Here is a 24,202-nt window from a genome sequence, read left to right on the forward strand (position 1 = left end):
CTGCCAACCCCCAGTAACTGAAGCCCAAGGTAACTGTGCCTTTGGCAAAGCAGAAGTTTGTTTCTTTCTTGTGCCCACATACATCCAGACTGATGGGCAGCTCTGCTGAGCAGTGTTGCGGGGCCCATGCCCCTTCTAGCTTGTTGCTTTGCCGTCCCCATATGTGGCTTCCATCTCAGGGCCAAGATGCTGATCCAGCTACTATCATCTTGCATGTTTTGCCAGCAGGAAGGAGAAGAGAAGCAGGGAAGAGGCACCTGTGCACCTTCCCTTTAAGGACAGGGCCCAGAAAATGGTCATCTCACCTCTGCTCATATCCTGTGGGTCGGAATTTAGTTTGGTGACCACTTATCACTGCAGTGAAGCCTGGAAAACTTAGCAGGCTGACCATGTGGCCAGGCAATGATTCCATAAATGTATTTTAAAAATGGGAGAATAATATTAGGGAGCAGCTAGCAGTTTGCCCGAACCTTGAAGAGTGACTTGGAACTTACTGGAAGGGAAGTGAGGGGTGACTTTCTACAATGAGAGAGGGGGACTGTGTCAGTAGTAAGGAATGACGGGCCTGTGACTCCCAGGCCTGGAAATACCTGGGTCCTCCCAGGCACTTTTCCTTCTACCTGTGGGTTCCTGAGGGACCATGTACATAGGTCAAGTGAAAAAATGGTGGCTCTGGTGGCACTTTATTATTAGCTGACATAGAGTCAGATACAGCAAGCAGCTTAGCTCACCTTCCCCCTCTGTCTCGACACAGATCTTGTTCTTCCTCCTCTCAGAGCCCTTTACTGGCTGACATCCTAGCCTGAGGGTTGCTAGAATTTCCCCAGGTGGATAAATTGGGGCTGGACTCACAGCACAAGGCACTGAAGTGGGGAGACACGATGGAGTGGATGGAATGTAGGCACTGGGGCCAGGACGTTAGGATGGCTAGCTAAACCTTGACAAGTAGAGGGGCCAGATCCCAGAGGCCAGGACTTGATCCTGGAGGCAAAGGGAGCTGCTGAAGAGTCGTCGGCAGGGATGTGGCGGGTCAGGTGTGCGCGTGTCGGAAAGGTGACCAGCAGCAGAGTGGAGGACATGGGCTCTGGGCCCCCGGGGCTGTTGAAAGAGAAGAAGGCTTTGAAGACAAAGTTACTGTCGGCACGGGGACTCTCAGGATGGCAGCATGTTGAACAAGTGATCAAACTGGGCATATGGTTCAAATTCCGAGTTAACCCAGTGATGAGATGATGCAACCCACAACCGAGGGGTGGGGTGAGGGGACAGGGCACTGCATCCAGGGCTGCAGCTAAGTCATGGATTAGCGTGCAGTGCTCACTGGCACCCTCACTGGGGAGGGGAGGCCAGGGAGGCGTGAGCAGGGAAGTCGGTTGATGAGCGCTGACTGCGTGCTGGGCTCTAACTAGGTGTCTCGTGTAGATGATCGCATGTAAACTGGCTTTATGTCAACTGTGGAGCAGGGGTTTTTCATCTGCACTTTCCAGGTTCTCGCCATCCAGGAAGCATTTTTTTGCATCCAGGAAGCGTTTTTGCCATCTTCGAGCAGGTGACAGGAGGTCCGGAAGTCCCATGGGGACTGAGCTCAGGCCTGCAGGGAATCGAAGCTCTCCAAATTTATCCATTTTCTGCTGATTACACCATCACCACTGCTGCCAGCAGCCCCTGAAACTTTGGTGCCGGGTATAGAAATCTCCTCTTGCTGAAAGCCAGGGTTTCTGAGCCTGAGGGCATGGTGGGGTTCGCCACTCCTGTCACTCCTGGCAGGACCCTGCGGTTTCCATGGCCTGAAGAGGTACCCTCGATGCCTGTTCTTTGTGGACGTTAAGCTCAGCCCCGAGCCCTGCCAGTACTGAAACTCAAGGCAGGAACAAGTTCCTATGGGGTCACTGGCAGAGCCCAGCCTCAAGAGCCAATTCAGAGAAAGGAGAAGCTCCCTGTCCCTGCTCTCAGCCAGTTTGAGCAGGAGCTGCCTAATCCTGGTGACAAGGGTACTCCATTTCGGGGGGACTAGGGGGAAATGGTCCCGATTGCCTCCCAGGATAATCCCTTTAGGAACACCGGCCCCTTTCTAGCTTAGCCATACTTTGGAAAGCATAAGGGTGATGGGTGATTGACAACTGCTGGAATCGCTAACCCTGCCCATCTTGCATGGGGGGCAGATATAGTTCATTCAATTCGGGGAGCAGTTAATGCTTGCCAAGCCCTGGCTGCAGTGCAGTCCCTGTGCTAGAATCCCCCACATCCCATAGGGGATACAGATACCAAGCAGGTCCTGGCAAAGGAGAGTGAGGTGCAGTCATGCACGCATGGCGGTGGGGGGGTGAACCTAGGTAAGATGGGAGAGAGAGGCAGGCGGCACAGCAGCCATCAATGATAGGTTTATATGCCTGGACACGTGGGTGCACTGCCAAGAGGCTTGCTTTAACTCCGAATTTTACATCATTATAAAAAATATTCCAGAAGGAAAGCCAGGCTTGAACACTCTGGATGCGTGCATGGTTTCAGTTCGCCCTCTGCTGGCGAACAGCAGCACAACATGTTCCCAGTCATTCTGGATGCAGGAAAATCACCCAAGTACAATATTTACAGTTAATTAAGCTGCAATTAATATCTCACCATTTCTGCTTCACCTTTCTCTCCAAAGAAAAGCTTTAAAAACATCCAGTCACCTCTGCTTACACGAGACAGATCTAAAGCAAGACAATGCAAAGATGTGAATAAATAATAGGATTCAAAATCATTTGCATATGGTTCTTTATTCTGGTTTTCAAGTTCTACGGTCAGAAAAGTGAGGATGGGGAGGGACCTGAAAAGTGAAAAAAGGAATAATCCTTTTCTAAATAATTTAAAGAGTCTTCAGTGTAGTGTCTATATCACGTCTGGCTCTCCAGTCTGTCTTATTTGAGTAATAGCTCAAATTTCATCGGCTTCTCAGCACATTAGTTACACAGCACAGATGACATACGAAATGAATTTGTTTGCAGAATCAGATATTCAGTAACTTGGGCAGAATTCTAGGGGTGAATTTCTTGTCTCCAACCTTTATCCCTACTTAACGGATGGCCCACCTGAGAAAAAGCACCTTCACCGTTCCTTGGTGGGTTGTACAGGGATGTCTGGACCTTTGTTCTCATCTAAGCCATTCGTGCTTTGTGCTAGTGCCTGTTGTGGGGGGGGGGGGGGTTGAAATCCCTGGGGAAACAGGACTCTAAAAACTGCACAGTCTTTTTTTTGACCCACAAACAAATCACTTTAATTCTTTTGTTTGTTTTTGAGCAGGAGCCGGGCCTTGAGGGCTTCTAGCCCAGCCACATACCACGTTTATGATACAACCCATCACAGCTGAATTTTAAAAATACACAAAAATATAAATAATATACATTATAAAACCAAGTTGGGTTTGGAGGTGGCCTGAGCAATATGCAAACTGTGAGGACCTCCAGGGAGCTGAGGGGCGGGTGGGGGTAAGGAAGGGAAGGGACACAGTACTTCATATGAAACTCATAAGTACCCGGAGGCTGCAGGTGGCCATTGGACAGGCTGAGCTGGTCTGAGGGGTCTGGGTGTTGGAATGGCAGCAGGAGAACATTAACCTTCATCCTAGAACTGGATCTGGGAAGCTGCTTCCCCAGGCCAGGGAGATTGACGTGGGGAAGAAAATAAGGGAGCTGCACCCACAGAGGACAGCTGTGCTCACAGTACCGTGGGCAAGAGAAAAACATCAGTGCCTTCTGCCACCCTTTCTGCTCTGCCTGGAAACTGGTACTCCATCTCCCCACCTGGCCTTTGAGCCTGTTTCTGAGCCCAAGTCTGCTCCGGGGGCCTCCCCTTCAGGAGGCTGTTGGGGTGCTTGGGTGGCCCCTACCCCAGAGGAGGTTGTCAGAGAAAGCTCTAACAAGTGAGGCCGGGCCTGGCCCACAAAAGCCCCAGAAGGCCTGCAGCCCCTGGCTGGCTTGCGGGCTGACTGAGGGTGACTAACGGGTGTCTAGTACCTGCTAGGTGCCTTCTTCCTGCCTGGCTGGAAGCGGCTGCTTCTCAGCATTACTGAGACTCTGGAAGGGAGATGGTATGTTGTGGCTCTCAGGCTAACCCCTTAAGGAGGCTTGACTCCTCACTCCTAGCTCTGTTCCAACCCCACAGTGCAGACCCAAGAACTCCAAGCCCCCGTGGCAGCCCCTGCTCCAGAGAGTTAAGTAAACCTGGGTTCTGGGGACTGGCAGTCCTGGATGAGAAATCAACCCTGCCCATCTTTCCAGTGGGTCCCTTAACTTCTCTGGGTTTCAGCATCTCATCTGAAGCACAGAGACCCATGCTTCCCTTACAGGATCTGAAGATTGCACGAGCTCTGCTTGGGGCACTTGGTACCATGCATGCAGCAGTTACAAAGTGTGAACCCCTCTCTCCTCAATACAACCCCTACCTGATTCTCTTCTTCCAGGGGCCCCTACTCTCTGACCCCCTCTGCCTCCATTCTACCCTCACCTGCCCATCACACTCCCCTGGGGGGCCAGTGGCCACACGCCTGAGCCCAAAGGTGTCCTCACATCCCTACTTCTGAGGTCCCTGGAGGCTGGGCAGTGCTGGGTGATGGCAATTCAGTGTTCCAGGCAGGCTGCTACCCACTGAACCCTCTTCCCTTCTCCCACAAGTAAAGCGCACCACAGTGGTAGGGAATATGTGCGGGGGGGGGGGGGGCTCCTCGGTCCTGGGCCTGAGACCCGGTGAGCAGATGCGTCCTCAATCCTGGACACCCCAGGGGTGCCAGGCAGGTGTGCGGAAAATATGTCATCCTGCATCCTGGTGGGGAGTGGGCCAGGGGCTTCTTAGTCTTTGACAAGCTTGTGGACACGGTGCTGGGCCCCATGCTCACCGGTGGACACTTCGAAGATGAAAGTGATGACAAGCAGGTCTCCTGGGAGTCCCGGCTCATGACCACCTGCAGGACGGTGAAGCGCTCCTTCTCGGGCAGACGTTTCAGCTGGTGGTTGAAGTTGGTCATGTATCGCACATGGTCGAGAGATGGATACGGTACGAAAGCGCCTGTTCTCCAGCCTGGCATGCTCTGTCTCCACTTTCTCCACCACCGGCTTGCCAAAGGAGCACCCCTTGGTGGGCAGGCTGATGGTCATGCTGTCAGCTGAGCTGTCCTGGGAGCTGACCCCATGGAAGTTTCCTGGGCCTTCTTGGATGGTGATGTTGAGGTGGGCCCTGCACTTGACGAGGAAAGAAGGCATCAGGAGGCCCCTTCTCATAAAGCTCCTTCAGGCCCCCCCTTCTTCTCAGGGATCTTGTCGTAGATCTGGCGCATGTCGACTGCCTCCAGTGGCAGGTCTGAGAAGGCAGGGTTTGTCTGACCGATGTGCACAGCAAGTGTGTGCTGTCCTTGTCAGGATCTCGCTGCACCTCCATGAAGGTGGAGTACTCGAGGGTTCGCAGCTGGGAGGAGGCGATGGTGCGCTCCTGTCATCAGGGCACAGAGGCAGCAGCTGGGGATGGGGTGGAGGGTTGGGGGGCCAGGGGTTCATCACTGCTGCAGGGTGGTGGCAGGGGTGGCTGGAGAGGGTCGGCTGGCTGTGCAGAGGGTTTGAGGTCCTGAGAGGGTTCAGGCTGCTGTTTCAGGAATTGGGGGGCTGTTCCAGACCATGAGGAAGTGGAGAAGATGGCCTGGGGCAGAGGGGAGGGTGGGCTGAACTTGTTCTGAAGGGCACTGGTGGGGACGATCTAGGCAGAGGACGTGGACTGCATGCTCTGGAGGTCTTTGTCCTTGGACACTTGCTCCTTGATGCCACACCTTGTTCCGAGCTAGAGCCTATATGTGGCTGCACACCTGTTTTCTCCTCCGCGTCTCCCCTTCCTCAATTTAATGTAGTGGGCAATCAACTCATTCCGACCATCCATCTTGCCCTCGTCCCACAGGATGATTTTGCACCAGCCGCAGGGCGGGTGGATGTCCAGGGCCTCCTGGAAGCTCTGCTCGATGTCCGACTCCACACGCCCTCTGCATCATTGTCCAGCCCCTCAGGCCCATCCTCCCAGGCCTCCCTGGGGCTGCTGCTGGGGTTGCAGCTATTGGACACTATTGAACTCCCTGCTCTGAGCTCTGGGCCTGAGCCCCCTGGGCGCTCTGAGCCTGGTCTGTGCTTGCGGCGGGGCCCCGGCTGGGCAGCTCCGCCAGACCCAAGGGAGCCAAGAGGGGGACCAGGGAAGGGGTGGGGGGTCATTGCATAGTCTCTTGATGATGAATACAAACATTTAAATCCTGGGTCATTATTTCACCAAAAGGACTTTTCTAATAATGAAGCAGCATAAATATAAACATATAAATGTTCAATATTGCATCTTTTTACACATCAGAAGCCTATTTTGGGTCTCTATACTTTTTTTCCTCATGGGCAGGCTCTGGGAATCGAACCCAGGTCTCTGGCTCAGCAGGTGCCATTGAGCCACCATCACACTGCTCTGTCTATGCTTTTTTACTAGCATCTTTCTATGCCTTTTTTCTTTGGACTGTTCTCTAGGAATTAAACCTAGCAAAATTATCTTTCTATTATTACTCTCCCCTCAGGGCTCTGCAGTTCTGATTGTGCTAAAAAGTAGATTGACCAAAGAAATACTTTGTAAACACTTTTTATTAGTCGGTGTTCAGAATGCTTGTAAAACCTTTAAAGCAGTTTGTACCACTCTCTAAAATCATCACTCAAGTAAGGATGCTCTTAAATTGAAAGAAAAAAAAATCCACTGGCTCTTGCCCACATCATTTTATGTACAATTCTCCCCTAGTTCCTATTCTCCCCAGGTTCTTACTCTGAAGCTTTTAATGAGCATTTCCTAAGAGGAAAGCATACGGGACTGATATGAAATCATTTCTTCTAAAACTTTAAAAATTTTAGATGAATGTTATTGCTGCTGCTGAGTGTTTTTCTCTTGCTTTTATGAGTTTTGGACACATTAAAATTGAGGCATTTATATTAAAGTTGTTCCTCCAAAATGTCACACCTGATTGTACTTCATCCTTCCTGCTTCAAAATGTACCCCATGATGGGAATTATCACTAATTGAACACCTACTCTGTGCCAGGCAGGCCCTCTGCTAAGTATGTTATGTTATGTGAGATATTCAACCTTCACAACGACCTCCTGGTTGTCCTCATCTCCATTTTACAGGTGACGAAACTGGCACAGAGAGGTGTCCAACCTGCCTAAGGTCACACAGTTAAGAATGAGTGGAACCAGTTTCAAATTCAGATAATCTGGGCCCAGAGCCATAGCTCTTCCCCATTTCACCTCCTACCCTCTATACCTTCCACCCTCACTCTGTGAACACACCCCACCTCTTCACAGATTAAATCCTCAGAAAGCCACCTCTTCTTTGCACATTTTCCTGCACTCGGGCCTCACCCTTCACCACTGCTGACATTGTCCTGCTGTCCTGTTATAGACTAAGACATCTCATCCAGATGGCTTCAGTGGACCCTGGCAACAACCCTGGAGTAGACAGGCACCTTATTTACAGATAAGGGGGCTGAGATTCTGAGGGCCGATGTAGGCTGGCTGCCATCATAGGGCTCAAAGAAGCAGAGAGAGGATTCAAACTCCCATCTCTCTGACTCCTACTTCAGTGCTCAGTCCATCTGCCCACCAAGAGAGGCTCAACTCAAGACAGGGAAAACCTCCCAGGCTGGGTTATTCTCTCTCTCCAGGCACCTGGCCTAACATCTCTGTTAGTGTCGTGGATTTGTGGACAGGACAAACAGGGCTTTGCCTTACAATTAGAGTCCTGCCTCACCTCTGCATCACGATATCTGTATAGATATGCTCTGCATGCCAAGTGCTACACTAAGTGCATTCATTTCATGAATCTTAGCTCCTTGCAACGGTCCCCAGAAGTCAGCATTATTGTCCTCACATTTCACAGATGAAGTCACTGGGGTAAAGAACTTCTGCTTCCAACAGAACGGCCTGCATAGGAGATCAAATGTCCTAAAAAGCCCACTACACTTCAACTAGATCCTGGATAAATGACCAAGATTTTATAAGCATTGCTAAGCTCCCAAGAGAGTGAACGAAAAGCATACACACATGAACCGTGAACTGAAACCAGACTAACAAACAGGAACAAAAACTGGAGCTGGGGCTGGCTGCTCAGGTGGTGAAAGCTGACAACAAGACAAGAACCAGCCATGAGCAGCGAGGAGCGGAATGTGATGGAGACCCTCCAAAAGTGGAGAGTCCACATGGAAACTTCTGTGTTACTCTGGGATCCTTGGTCCTTCTGCCCTGCGTGCAAGAGTAGACTAGAGAGAAACCAGCTGGCCAGCAAAGGGAGCTGGAGCTAATGATGATACAAATGCTGAAGTTGGAGATAGTGGGCCTTGAGGAGTCACAGCTGCATGCCCGCCCTTATATGGCCCAGGAGTTGCAGTTTAGCCAAAGAGGTGAGGGGAATCCCCAGCAGAAACATTACCTTCAAGTGCTCTCAGCTTAGCATAGTCCTGCCCAGGGTTCCTGGTAGAAGCTACAACGAGTCCTCTGTAGAAGACAGAAGCCCTCACCAGGCCTTAGGGATTCTCCTGGATTCAATTCAACCCAAACCAAGTTCACACACACATGGGCACAAGATACACAAGATGACAAGCCACACCGTGAGTAAACCTCAGTAGAAGCAGTTCACAACTAATCTGGATTTTCCAGGAACTGTAGATTACACGTTTACCAGATTTAACTATTTTGAAAAAGTTCATGAGCCTTCTGCTTCCAGCTTGATGGAATAACTAGCACTGGACTAGCCCACCTGCCACAAACAACAGAAAGTTGGACAAACTAAGTGAAACAGCTCTTTTTAAACAATGGAAAATAGCCATCACAGGACCATGATCTTTAAGAGAATAGAAACAAGGCAAGCCATACAATCATGCAGAATTTCTTCCTGTGGCCGTTACTGTCCTGGCAGAGGGAGGGAACCCTAAGCAGAGGACACTGATAAGCCTCTAGCTAGACAGACCAAGAAACAAGAGGAGACACAAGTGACCAATATCAGGAATAAAAGAGGGGCATATCTCTGCAGATCCAACAAATATAAAAAGAATAATTAAGGAATATTATGAACACTTTAATGCCAAGCATAGAAGTGTTCATAATATTCCTTAATTATTCAACTTAGAATTGGACAAATGTCTAGAAAGACACACATTAACAAAAGTGAGACAAGCAGAGAAAATAGAAAATATGAATAGTCTTATTCTCTTAAAGAATTTGAATTCATTATTTCAAAAATTCCCACAAAGAAAAGTTTAGTCCCAGATGACCTCAATGGTAGAATTTTATCTAACATTTAAGAAAGAAATAGTGGCAATCTTATGCAATTTTTTTTAAAGAATGTAGATGCAGTGGGAACACTTTCCAATTGTGATGATTAGGTTTGTGTGCCAATTTGGCCAGGCAATGGTGTCCAGTTATTTGATCAAGCAAGCACTAGACTAAGTTACTGTGAAGACATTTTGTGAACTTAATTCATCAGTTAGTTGATTGCATCTATGGCTGATTACATCTGCAACCAATGGAGGAGACTGCCTTCAACAATGAGGGAAGTCTCATCCAATCATTTGAAGGCTTTAAAAGGAGAAGTGATGATTTTAGCAGACAGAAGAGAGAATTTCCATCTCTACTGCAGCCATCAACTTCTCCTGGGGAATTCATCGAAATCCTTCATGGGAGTTTCCAGCTTGTAGCCTGCCCTATGGAGTTTGGACTTGTGTATCCCAGCTGTCACATGAGACAATTTTTATAAAAATCTCATAATATTGATAGATATCTCCTATTGGTTCTGTTTCCCTACAGAGCTGTGACTAATATACCAGTTCATTTTGTTAGGTCGAACTTATCCAGATACCCAAACCAGACAAAGGCATTACAGACAAATAAAAATGAAAATACAGTGCAATATCTCTCATAAACACAGACATAAAAATCCTTAAAGTAGTAGAAAATTGAATGCAGTAATACATCTAGAATGAATGGTGTGTATCCCAGGAATGCAAAGTTGGTTTACCATCTGAAAGTCAATCACTGTAAGTCACCTATATTAACAGACAAATACATAAATAAGTAAAACAAATCAACCAATCAACCATATGATCATCTCAATAAAGGCAGAAAAAGTAATTGACAAAATTTACCACCACAATAAAATAAAAGTCCTCAACAAATGAGGAAGAGAAAGAGGCTTCTTCAACCCAAAAAAGGGCATCTATGGAAAAACAACAGCACTATTCATGATGGTGAAAGACTGACACTTTCCTGCCAAAATCAGAAAGAAGACAAGATTATGTATTCTCACCTCTTCTATTCAGTATTACACTGGATGTCCTATCCAGTTCTATAAGTGAAATAGAGGAAAGGCTTAGATATTGGAAAGGAAAAAGGAAAGTATCTCCATTCACAGATAACACAACCGGCTTGTAGAAGATTCAACAACATTGCAGGCTGCCCGGTGACAACAACAACATCTGTTGTATTTGTATGTCCTAGCAAAGAAAAATCTAGAAAATGGAGATTCAAAAGCACTTTCATTTACAATAACATTCAAATGCATCAACTACTTAGGGATATATTTCAGAATATATATTTAGGACAACCCACTGAAAAATACAAACATTGCTGAGTCCTAAAAGAAATGAATGAACCATGTTTCTGGTTTGGAAGATGTGCCTGTTTGAAAATATTATTATGTACCCTAGAAAAGACATGTTTTAATCCTGATCTAATCTTGTGGGGGCAGCTGTTTCTTTTAATCCCTATTCAGCACTGTAGGCTGGAAAACTTGATTAGATTAACTCCATGGAGATGTGACGCGCCCAATTGTGGGTATTAACTTTTCATTAGATGGAGATGGGGCTCCACCCATTCCAGGTGGGTCTTGATTTGTTTACTGGAATCCTTTAAAAGAGGAAACGTTTTGGAGAAACCTCAGAAATGACAGAAAGGGCAGAGCCTAGAGAAACGACAGAAGCCTCAGAGCTGTCAGAAACTTCACAGCAGAGCTGACACAGATGTGGACATGTGGAGAACAGAGACGTGGATGTTTGGAGATGCTTGGAGCCCAGCAGACATCACCATGAGATATTAAGCAAGCCAGGACCTGGAGAGAGCCAAGGGAAGCCAAGAAATGAAAACCAGCCCTGGAGAAGCAAAGTAAGGAACCTCCATGGAAACAGAGGCTGAAAGCAATGGAGCCCAGGTGTGAGGGTCCAGCAGATGCCAGCCACGTGACTTCCCAGCTGACAGAGGTGTTCCTGAGCCATCGCCTTTCTTGAGTGAAGGTAACCTCTTGTTGGTGCCTTAATCTGGACACTTTCACTTCCTCAGAACCATAAACTTGTACCTTATTAAATTCCTCTTTATCAAAGCCATGCCAGTTTTTGTATATTGCATTCCCGCAGCCTGCAAACTAGCACAGAAGACTCATATTGTTAGGATGTAAATTCTCCCCCAAAATAATCTATACATTCAACTTGATCCAATCAAAATCCTAGCAGGGTTTTTGAAATTGGTTCCAAAAAATACATATGAAACTGCAAACACACATACTATTAGAATAAAACAATTTGGGGGAAAAAAAAGTCGTAGAACTTATGCCACTTGACTTATGTTACTTATTGTAGGAATTAAGCTTCTTGATTTCAAAATACAGCTTTATACTCTCCTATAAAACTACAGTGATCAAAAGAATATGCTATTGGCAGTAAGGATAGATATCATATAGAACAATAGATCAGAACACAGAGCAGAGATTTAAGAAATAGACCCTCAGATATAGTCAAATTGATGTCCATTAAGCACCAAGGAACTTTGACAGAGAAAATAATGACTTTTCAACAAGTGATTTTCCATATACTGTTCTATATGGAAAAAACAAGCAAAAAACCTTACTTCTACTACATATCATACACACACACAAAATAACTTGAAATGGAATACAGATCTAGAAGTTTAAGCTATAATGCTACTAAGAAAAAACATAGAAAAAAATATTTGTGACCTTGGGGTAAGAATAGAGTTTTTAGACTGCATGCAAAAGCTGTTAAGAAAAAAAATGATGAATTCCAATTAATCAAAATTAAAATGTTTTGCTATTCAAAAGATACTCTTAAGTAAATGAAAAGGCAAATCACAGATTTTGAGGAAATATTTTCCAATAATTTGTATCCAGAATTTATAATGAGCTTTTCCAACTCATAAGCAAGAAGGCAAACAACCCAACAGAAAGGGCAAAATATTTAACAAACACATCCTAAAAGAATATATATAAATAGCCAATAAGCTAACTCAACATCTTTAGCCCTTGGGGAAATGCAAATTAAATCCATGAGATATCTATAGATTAATGGAATAAATATGAGAGTCCAGAAATAAATCAATGCATTTATAGGCAATTGATTTTCTTAACTTTTTTATTGTATAGTATAACGTACATACAAAGCAAAGAAATAAAAAAGCAATAGTTTCCAAAACACTCTTCAAACAGTGGTTACAGGATAGATCCCAGAGTTTGTCATGGGCTACCATACGATCCTCTCATATTTTTTCTTCTAGCTGCTCCAGAATATAGGAGGCTAGAGGGCTTAAATACTTTTTTATCATCACAATCGACGTTTTTTCCTTCTTTTTTTTCTGTGAACTATAACATATATACAAAAAAGCTATAAATTTTAAAGCACAGCACCACAATTAGTTGTAGAACATATTTCAGACTTTGACATGGGTTACAATTTCACAATTTTAGGTTTCACTTCTAGCTGCTCTAAAATACTGGAGACTAAAAAAGATATCAATTTAATGATTCAGCATTCATATTCATTTGTTAAGTCCTATCTTCTAGTTATAATTCCATCATCACCTTTGATCTTTCCATACCTCTCTTTGATGTTGTTTGGGCTATGGCAATTCTAAATTTTTGATATTGGAAGGATTTGTCACTAATATGGGGTAGGGAGATGGAACTATCTGATGTTCTGGAGAGGCTGGGCTAGGTTTCGGGAGTTATCTGGACCAGGGACCCATCTGGAGGTTGTAGGTTTCTGGAAAGTTACTCTAGTGCCTGGAACCCTTGTGGAATCTTATATGCTGCCCTAGGTGTTCTTTACGTGGAATGGTCCTGGTTGGGGCTTTGCAGGTTATGATAGGTAGCAAGGTCTACCTGAAGCTTGCATAAGAGCAACCTCCAGAGGAGCCTCTTGATTCTATTTGAACTTTCTGCCACTGATACTTTATTAATCACACTTCTTTCCCCCTTTTGGTCAGGACGGAATTGTTGATCCCACGGTGTCAGGTCTGGATTCATCCCTGGGAGTCCTCTCCCATGTCGTCAGGGAGACTTTCACCCCTGGATATCATGTCCCACATAGGGGGAAGGGCAATGATTTCACTTGCAGAGTTGGGCTTGGAGAGACTGAGGCCACATCTGAGCAACAGCAGAGGTCCTCTAGAAGTAACTCTTAGGCATACCTATAGGTAGTCTAAGCTTCTCCGCTACCTACATAAGCTTCACCAGAGTAAGTCTCATGACTGAGGGCATGGCCTATTGATTTGGGTATCCCTAAAGTTTGACACAGTATCAGAGGATTACCTTATGGTAAAGTTTAATAGTTCCATAGTCTTTCTCCCCTCCCTCAGGGGACTTTGCCAATACTTTCTGATGGTCTGCTTAATATATGCTAGGATGTATCCAGGCATTACAATAATCTATACAGGATCAACGGACCTCTTTCTTATTCTGTGCTTCCTGAGTTTCAGTTGTTCAAATGAGCTATACAGATAGGTTGAATTAGATTATGCACTACAGAAAATTTCAGTTCCAGATCAAATAAACCTTTCTTGCATTGGTCTTAAAAAATGTATATGTGGTTCTAAAATATACACACTGTCTTCCTTGCCCCTATGTTCTGAATTACTTTAATCCCTAGTCTGTTTGGCTTCATTCTTTTTTTTTTCAATAGTATGTTTATTTATATGTACACATACATATTTATTTACATTTGTATACATAAACATACTTACACATATTCTATATAAGCTATTATATAGCAGATGGAAATACAATTCGTTTAGTATGCTCAACAACAACTGGACACTTTGAAATTTTATATAAACAGTTAATGCAGAAAATAATTTAAAAAGAAAATGTAGCCATGCTGGAGCTGTTTCAATAGATAACCCCCTTTTTTTTTCTTTTACCAATGACATATTCCAAGTTTATTCTCGAATATCCGTTCACATCAGTGGGACCACACAGTATTTGTCCTTTAGTTTTTGGCTGGACTCACTCAGCATAATGTTCTCTAGGTCCATCCATGTTATTACATGCTTCATAAGTTTATCCTGTCTTAAAGTTGCATAATATTCCATCGTATGTATATACCACAGTTTGTTTAGCCATTCTTCTGTTGATGGACATTTTGGCTGTTTCCATCTCTTTGCAACTGTAAATAACGCTACTATAAACATTGGTGTGCAAATGTCCGTTTGTGTCTTTGCCCTTAAGTCCTTTGAGTAGATACCTAGCAATGGTATTGCTGGGTCGTATGGCAATTCTATATTCAGCTTTTTGAGGAGCCGCCAAACTGCCTTCCACAGTGGTTGCACCATTTGACATTCCCACCAACAGTGGATAAGTGTGCCTCTTTCACCGCATCCTCTCCAGCACTTGTCATTTTCTGTTTTGTTGATAATGGCCATTCTGGTGGGTGTGAGATGATATCTCATTGTGGTTTTGATTTGCATTTCTCTAATGGCCAGGGACATTGAGCATCTCTTCATGTGCCTCTTGGCCATCCGTATTTCCTCTTCTGGTAGGTGTCTGTTCAAGTCTTTTTCCCATTTTGTAATTGGGTTGGCTGTCTTTTTGTTGTTGAGTTGAACAATCTCTTTATAAATTCTGGATACGAGACCTTTATCTGATATGTCGTTTCCAAATATTATCTCCCATTGTGTAGGCTGTCTTTCTACTTTCTTGATGAAGTTCTTTGATGCACAAAAGTGTTTAATTTTGAGGAGCTCCCATTTATTTATTTCCTTCTTCAGTGCTCTTGCTTTAGGTTTAAGGTCCATAAAACTGCCTCCAATTGTAAGTTTCATAAGATATCTCCCTACATTTTCCTCTAACTGTTTTATGGTCTTAGACCTAATGTTTAGATCTTTGATCCATTTTGAGTTAACTTTTGTATAAGGTGTGAGATATGGGTCTTCTTTCATTCTTTTGCATATGGATATCCAGTTCTCTAGGCACCATTTATTGAAGAGACTGCTCTGTCCCAGGTGAGTTGGCTTGACTGCCTTATCAAAGATCAAATGTCCATAGATGAGAGGGTCTATATCTGAACACTCTATTCGATTCCATTGGTCGATATATCTATCTTTATGCCAATACCATGCTGTTTTGACCACTGTGGCTTCATAATATGCCTTAAAGTCCGGCAGCGCGAGACCTCCAGCTTCGTTTTTTTTCCTCAAGATGTTTTTAGCAATTCGGGGCACCCTGCCCTTCCAGATAAATTTGCTTATTGGTTTTTCTAATTCTGAAAAATAAGTTGTTGGGATTTTGATTGGTATTGCATTGAATCTGTAGATCAGTTTAGGTAGGGTTGACATCTTAATTATATTTAGTCTTCCAATCCATGAACATGGTATGCACTTCCATCTATTTAGGTCTTCTGTGATTTCTTTTAGCAGTTTTTTGTAGTTTTCTTTATATAGGTTTTTTGTCTCTTTAGTTAAATTTATTCCTAGGTATTTTATTCTTTTAGTTGCAATTGTAAATGGGATTCGTTTCTTGATTTCCCCCTCAGCTTGTTCAGTACTAGTGTTATATAAATGCTACAGATTTTTGAATGTTGATCTTGTAACCTACTACTTGGCTGTACTCATTTATTAGCTCTAGTAGTTTTGTTGTGGATTTTTCCGGGTTTTCGACGTATAGTATCATATCGTCTGCAAACAGTGATAGTTTTACTTCTTCTTTTCCAATTTTGATGCCTTGTATTTCTTTTTCTTGTCTAATTGCTCTGGCTAGAACCTCCAACACAATGTTGAATAATAGTGGTGATAGTGGACATCCTTGTCTTGTTCCTGATCTTAGGGGGAAAGTTTTCAATTTTTCCCCATTGAGGATGATATTAGCTGTGGGTTTTTCATATATTCCCTCTATCATTTTAAGGAAGTTCCCTTGTATTCCTATCTTTTGAAGTGTTTTCAACAGGAAAGGATGTTGAATCTTGTCGAATGCCTTCTCTGCATCAATTGAGATGATCATGTGATTTTTCTGCTTTGATTTGTTGATATGGTATATTACATTAATTGATTTTCTTATGTTGAACCATCCTTGCATACCTGGGATGAATCCTACTTGGTCATGATGTATAATTCTTTTAATGTGTTGTTGGATACGATTTGCTAGAATTTTATTGAGGATTTTTGCATCTATATTCATTAGAGAGATTGGTCTGTAGTTTTCTTTTTTTGTAATATCTTTGCCTGGTTTTGGTATGAGGGTGATGTTGGCTTCATAGAATGAATTAGGTAGTTTTCCCTCCACTTCGATTTTTTTTGAAGAGTTTGAGGAGAGTTGGTACTAATTCTTTCTGGAATGTTTGATGGAATTCACATGTGAAGCCGTCTGGTCCTGGACTTTTCTTTTGGGAGCTTTTGAATGACTAATTCAATTTCTTTACTTGTGATTGGTTTGTTGAGGTCATCTATTTCTTCTTGAGTCAAAGTTGGTTGTTCATGTCTTTCCAGGAACCCGTCCATTTCATCTAAACTGTTGTATTTATTAGCGTAAAGTTGTTCATAGTATCCTGTTATTACCTCCTTTATTTCTGTGAGGTCAGTAGTTATGTCTCCTCTTCCATTTCTGATCTTATTTATTTGCATCCTCTCTCTTCTTCTTTTTGTCAATCCTGCTAAGGGCCCATCAGTCTTATTGATTTTCTCATAGAACCAACTTCTGGTCTTATTGATTTTCTCTATTGTTTTCATGTTTTCAATTTCATTTATTTCTGCTCTAATCTTTGTTATTTCTTTCCTTTTGCTTGCTTTGGGATTAGTTTGCTGTTCTTTCTCCAGTTCTTCCAAGTGGACAGTTAATTCCTGCATTTTTGCCTTTTCTTCTTTTCTGATATAGGCATTTAGGGCAATAAATTTCCCTCTTAGTACTGCCTTCGCTGCGTCCCATAAGTTTTGATATGTTGTGTTTTCATTTTCATTCGCCTCGAGGTATTTACTAATTTCTCTTGCAATTTCTTCTTTGACCCACTCGTTGTTTAAGAGTGTGTTGTTGAGCCCCCACGTATTTGTGAATTTTCTGGCACTCCGCCTATTATTGATTTCCAACTTCATTCCTTTATGATCCAAGAAAGTGTTGTGTATGATTTCAATCTTTTTAAATTTGTTAAGACTTGCTTTGTGACCCAGCATATGGTCTATCTTTGAGAATGCTCCATGAGCACTTGAGAAAAAGGTGTATCCTGCTGTTGTGGGATGTAATGTCCTATAAATGTCTGTTAAGTCTAGCTCATTTATAGTAATATTCAGATTCTCTATTTCTTTATTGATCCTCTGTCTAGATGTTCTGTCCATTGATGAGAGTGGTGAATTGAAGTCTCCAACTATTATGGTATATGTGTCTATTTCCCTTTTCAGTGTTTGCAGTGTATTCCTCACGTATTTTGGGGCATTCTGGTTCGGTGCGTAAATATTTATAATTGTTATGTCTTCTTGTTTAATTGTTCCTTTTATTAGTAGATAGTGTCCTTCTTTGTCTCTTTAACTGTTTTACATTTGAAGTCTAATTTGTTGGATATTAGTATAGCCACTCCTACTCTTTTCTGGTTGTTATTTGCATGAAATATCTTTTCCCAACCTTTCACTTTCAACCTATGTTTATCTTTGGGTGTAAGATGTGTTTCCTGTAGACAGCATATAGAAGGATCCTGTTTTTTAATCCATGTGCCAGTCTATGTCTTTTGATTGGGGAATTCAGTCCATTAACATTTAGTGTTATTACTGTTTGTGTAATATTTTCCTCTACCATTTTGCCTTTTGTATTATATATATCATATCTGACTTTCCTTCTTTCTACACTCTTCTCCATACCTCTCTCTTCTGTCTTCTCGTATCTGACTCTAGTGCTCCCTTTAGTATTTCTTGCAGAGCTGGTCTCTTGGTCACAAATTCTCTCAGTGACTTTTTGTCTGAAAATGTTTTAATTTCTCCCTCATTTTTGAAGGACAATTTTGCTGGATATAGAAGTCTTGGTTGGCAGTTTTTCTCTTTTAGTAATTTAAATATATCATCCCACTGTCTTCTAGCCTCCATGGTTTCTGCTGAGAAATCTACACATAGTCTTATTGGGTTTCCCTTGTATGTGATGGACTGTTTTTCTCTTGCTGCTTTCAAGATCCTCTCTTTCTCTTTGACCTCTGACATTCTAACTAGTAAGTGTCTTGGAGAATGCCTATTTGGGTCTATTCTCTTTGGGGTGCGCTGCACTTCTTGGATCTGTAATTTTAGGTCTTTCATAAGAGTTGGGAAATTTTCAGTGATAATTTCTTCCATTAGTTTTTCTCCTCCTTTTCCCTTCTCTTCTCCTTCTGGGACACCCACAACACGTATATTTGTGCGGTTCATATTGTCCTTCATTTCCCTGATCCCCTGTTCAAATTTTTCCATTCTTTTCCCGATAGTTTCTGTTTCTTTTTGGAATTCAGATGTTCCATCCTCCAAATCACTAATTCTATCTTCTGTCTCTTTAAATCTATCATTGTAGATATCCATTGTTTTTTCCATCTTTTCTACTTTATCCTTCACTTCCATAAGTTCTGTGATTTGTTTTTTCAGTTTTTCTATTTCTTCTTTTTGTTCAGCCCATGTCTTCTTCATGTCCTCCCTCAATTTATTGATTTCGTTTTTGAAGAGGTTTTCCATTTCTGTTCGTATATTCAGCATTAGTTGTCTCAGCTCCTGTATCTCATTTGAACTATTGGTTTGTTCCTTTGACTGGGCCATATTTTCAATTTTCTGAGCATGATCCGTTATCTTCTGCTGGCGTCTGGGCATTTAGTCAGATTTCCCTGGGTGTTGGACCCAACAGGTTGAAAGATTTTTCTGTGAATTTTCTGTGAAATCTATGGGTTCTGTTTTTCTTATCCTGCCCAGTAGGTGGCGCTCGTGGCACACGTTTGTCTGCGGGTTCCACCAGTAAAAGGTGCTGTGGGTCCTTTAACTTCGGAAAACTCTCGCCGTGGGGGAGGTTTGCCAGCCTAAGCGGCTTGGAAGAGTGCTGGCCGGCCCAGGGGTCCGAACGCGGGGAGGGTCGCCGGCCGCTGCAGCCCAGGAGAGCGCCCAACTAAATTTCCTAGTCGGCCCGGCGCGCCAAGCATGGCAGGAGGGCGCCAGCCGCCACAGCCCGGCAGAGTGCACCGTTCCTAGCCGGACCGGGGAGTCACGTGTTTGGAAGGGACCCCCCTGGTCACCGTTCTCCGTGGTCTGGGGATTTCCGACCAAACTCTCTCAGTTAGTCCGGGGGGCCTCGCATGGTGGGGGCGCCAGCCGCCACGGCCCAAGGGGACCACCTGCCCAATTCTGCCAGCTGGCCTGGGAAGGAGGAAGGGAGGGACTCCAGCCGCCCGGGAAGCCTGCGCCCCTCGGCGATCTCACCGGAGCTGGTTCTCCCAGACAGTCAGCCGTTGCAGGATGGGGTACGCTGTCCCTTTGATCTCCATCATGGCTCCTGGAGCTGCTCTGTATTGTCTCCACTCCCCCAGGAGCTGTTCTGGAGGAGGAAAGGTGAGGGTGGCAAGGCTGTCGAGGATGGTGGCGGAGGAGCTGGTGAAGGCGGAAGAGGGCACCGTGGTGGTTGGAGAGCCGCCGGAGCAGGAGGAGAAAGGGAAGGATAAGATGGTGGATGGAGCACCACCGGTGGAGAAGGGGGAAGAGGAGGGCTGGCTGGCTGGCGGTGGGAGCGCCGCCGGCGGAGAAAGAGGGAGAGGAGGGCTGGCTGGCTGGCGGCGGGAGCGCCGCCAGCGGAGAAAGAGCTGTTTTGCTTCATTCTTATCTCTAAATATCAGGTTATATATATAAAACAGTCTCTCAAAATCCAGAAATAAAAATCACCACTCTGGACTTTTTACAATATAGGCCCCTGTTTTCTTACAAACATTTTCTAAAGGTGACCATACCATTGTTGTTTTTTTGTTTCTGACATTTTGTCTCACCAAATGTCCCACATGTTCATTCACATCGTTGCATGCCTCACAACATTGTTCCTTTTTGTAGCAGCACAACCTTCATTCATACGTATACACCATTGTTCGCCAATCTACTTCTCTGTCAGTGCATCCTTCAGCCACCTGCATTTTTCGGGCATCATGTAGAGGGCCCAAAGTCCACATTTCATCAACATTCTCAATTTTAGATAATTTCATTGTTCCCAAGAGAAAGAAAACCAGTAAACACACCCTCACCAAATAGGAAATCTAAAACCTTCTCTTAACTCTTGTCCCTCACCCCATTATTTACCTCTGCTGTTGCTGTGGTAGTGCTGATGGTTTCCTTTTGACCATAGCTCATAGCATGCAATAGCAGATGCCCCCTGTACCTTGGACTTAAACACTCTTTATAGAATAATCATATCTTTGAAGTAATTCTTATGAGAACTCATTCATATTTCTAGTGTGAGGCAGTGGGACACATAGGTCTATACAACCCCTTTCAATCTTCAATATGGTAATATTACTTCTAGACCCATTAAAGAATCACTTTCACTCCTATCTATTCCCTTCCATTGGAATTCAACCTCATTAGCTAACGATTCACCCATCTCTAGCTTCTGTGTATCTCTAAGTCCCCTGTATTATAAGCCTCTGATTATGCCTTTATGCTGGTCATAAAAGTGGAATCGTACAGTATATGTCCCTTTGTGTCTGGCTAATTTCACTCAGCATTATGTCCTCAAGGCTCATCCATCTTGTCATGTGCTTCGGGATGTCATTTTGTCTTATTGCTGCATAATATTCCATTGTATGTATATACTACATTTTGTTGATCCACTCGTCTATTCATGGGCATTTGGTTTGTTTCCATCCTTTGGTGATTGTGAATAATGCTACTATGAACATCGGTGTGCAAATGCCTGTTTGTGTCATTGTTTTCAGCTCTTCAGGGTATATATCAAGTAGTGCTATTGCTGGGTCACAGGGCAACTCAATATTTAGTTTCCTAAGAAACCACCAAACAGTCTTCCATAGTGGCTACACCATTATACATTCCCACCAGCAGTGTATAAATGTTCCAATTTCTCCATATCCTCTCCAACATTTATAGTTTCCTATTTGTTTAATAGCAGCCGTTCTTATAGGTGTGAGGTGGTATCCCATTGTAGTCTTGATCTGCATTTCCCTTGTAAGGCAATTGATTTTTGATAAGGGTGCCCAGACAATTCAATGGGGGAAAGAATAGTCTTTTCAACAAATGATGCTGGGACAACTCGATATCCACATGCAGAAGAATGAAGTGGGATTCCTACCTCACATCATATACATAAATTAACTCATATTAACTAAATTTGGTGTGTTACTAGAATAAAACTTTTTAAACAAATCCTTGGAAATGCACAACACAGTGGACCTTAAGTCAAACCATGATTAAGTTAATAGCAAATTATAAAAATGTACTTTCATCATTTGTAACAAATGTACCACACCAACACAAGGTGTTAATAATTGGGTGGTGTATTAGCTAGGGTCCTCTAGAGAAACAGAATCAGCAGGAGATATCTGTAAACATAAAATTTATAAAAGTGTCTCACATAACCGTGGGTCTATAGAGTCCAAGGTCTGTAGGGCAGACCACGAGCTGGCAACTCCAATGAAGCTCCTCAATAAACTCTCAGGAGAGGCTGGCCAACTGAAGCAGATGAGTGGTTGTCTCTTCTGAGTCCCCTTTAAAAGTCTTCCAGTAATTAGATTAAGCATCATTCATTGCAGAAGACACTTCCCTTAGCTGATTGAAAATGCAAATCAGCTGTGGATGCTGTCAAGGTGGTCATGATTTAAGCCCATGAAATGTCCTCATAGCAACAGACAGGCCAGTGCTTGCCCAACCAGACAACTGGGCACCACCACCTGGCCAAGTTGCACACGAACGTGACCATGACAGGTGATATAAGGGAACACTGTATTTTATGCATGATTGTTCTGTAAACCCACAACTTCTCTAATAAAAAAAAGAGAATACATTGCAAAATGAATACTGTGTGCATACAGATTAGGAAGCAGGAAACAGGGATAAAAGGAAGGTGCCCGATTTATTGGGGTGACAAGATTGTCAGTGAAGGTTTTCATTTTGTTATAATGCAGCCATAATGTTGTTTTTATGATAAATGATAACATAATCCTGATTTATGGTTATAAGGAAGCCATAAAGAAAGCATCAAGATAAAATCTCCTCTCTTGGGTTGCAATGGCATCAGAAACCAGAAGTGGAGTGGAAAGAGGCAGCTACTCAAGATAAAGAATATGGTATATTTCATTCCCCAGACCTCCAGTCATTGTAGAAAACTTAGAAAGAACACTAGTGTCCTGCCCAAGAGACCAATAATATTTTGGTATATCTCATAATTAACTGCTTTTTTCAAATGTGTGTGTATCATTTCTTATAAAATTGAGATAATGCAATAATATTGTTTTATAATAACTTTCACTTATTATTACATCACCATTATTTCCCAATGGCATTAAATATTCATATACCAGATCATCTTTAATGGCTGAAAAAAAACGAACTCTAAATGGATTAAAGACTTAAACAAAAAGCTAAAACTACAAAACTCTTAGAAGGAAACATACGTGTAAATCTTCATAACCTTGGATCAGGCAATGGTTTTGTATGCATAACACTAAACCGAAGAAAAAAAATGAATTGGCAGCATCAAAATGTAAACCTATTGTGCTTTAAAGATACCACTGAGAAAGTGCAAAGACAACCCAAAGAATGGGAGAAAATATTTACAAATCACATTTCTGATAAGGATCTAGTATCCAGAATATATAAAAACACTTACAACTCAACAATAAAAATACAAATGGCCCAATTTAAAAATGGGCAAAGGATCTAAATAGACATTTCTCCAGAGAAGATATACAAATGGCCAATAAGCACATGAAAAGAAGCTCAACATCATTAGTCATTAGGGAAATGCAAATCAAAACCCCAGCTCATACCCAACAGGATGACTAAAATAAAAATGGCAGACAATAGCATGTGTTGGTGAGGATGTGGAAAATTGGAACCCTCATTCATCACAGGTAGGATTGTATAATGGTACAGCTTCTTTTGAAACACATTGGAAGTTCCTGAAAAAGTTAAATATTTAATTACCATATGACCCAGAAAGTCCACTCCTAGGTATATATCTAAGGAAATTAACATATATGTTCACACAAAAACTTGTACACAAATATTCAGAGCAGGATTATTTATAACAGCCACAAAATGGAAACAACCCACATGCCCATCAACTGATGAATGGATGAACAAAATGTAATAAATCCATACAATGGAATATTATTTGGCAATAAAGGAATGAATAAATGACACAACATGAATGAACCTGAACCCTGAAAACATTATGCTAAGTGAAAGAAACCAGGCACAAAAGGCCACATAGTGTATGATTTCACTTAAATGAAATTTCCAGAATAGGTAAATCCATACAGACAGAAAGTAGATTAGTGGTTGCTACTGGGGGCAGGGAGGGTGGGGAATGACTGCTGATGGGTGTGGGGTTTCTTTTTGAGGTGGAATTAGTTGGAACCAGGTGGAATTAGATAGTGACAACAGTTTTACAACCTTGTGAAAATACTAAAAACTACTGAATTTTATATTCTAAAAGGAAATTAATATAACTTATAAATTATATCTCAATTAAAAAACACAGGATACCACCAAACACCTGCTAAAATTTAAAAACCTGACAATACCAAATGATGGTCAAGACAATGAGCAATTGGAACTTCAGTCAATGACTGGTGGGAAAGAGGCAACTTTCATAAAAGTAACCATACGTTTACCATATGACCCAGCTACTTCAAGAGAAATGGAAATGTGCCCACAAAAAAAGACTTTTACAGAAACGTTCATAGCATTCTTGT

At 42.9% G+C, this 24,202-nt stretch overlaps 1 pseudogene; it reads right to left on the bottom strand.

Annotated features, from left to right (window-relative positions):
• Positions 1-4,823: 4,823 nt before the first annotated feature.
• On the bottom strand, positions 4,824-6,074 carry LOC143689607 (transcriptional enhancer factor TEF-5 pseudogene; annotated as a pseudogene).
• Positions 6,075-24,202: the final 18,128 nt, after the last annotated feature.

The sequence above is a fragment of the Tamandua tetradactyla genome, chromosome 7 (genome assembly GCF_023851605.1).
Source record: "Tamandua tetradactyla isolate mTamTet1 chromosome 7, mTamTet1.pri, whole genome shotgun sequence".
Classification (NCBI taxonomy): Eukaryota; Metazoa; Chordata; class Mammalia; order Pilosa; family Myrmecophagidae; genus Tamandua; species Tamandua tetradactyla.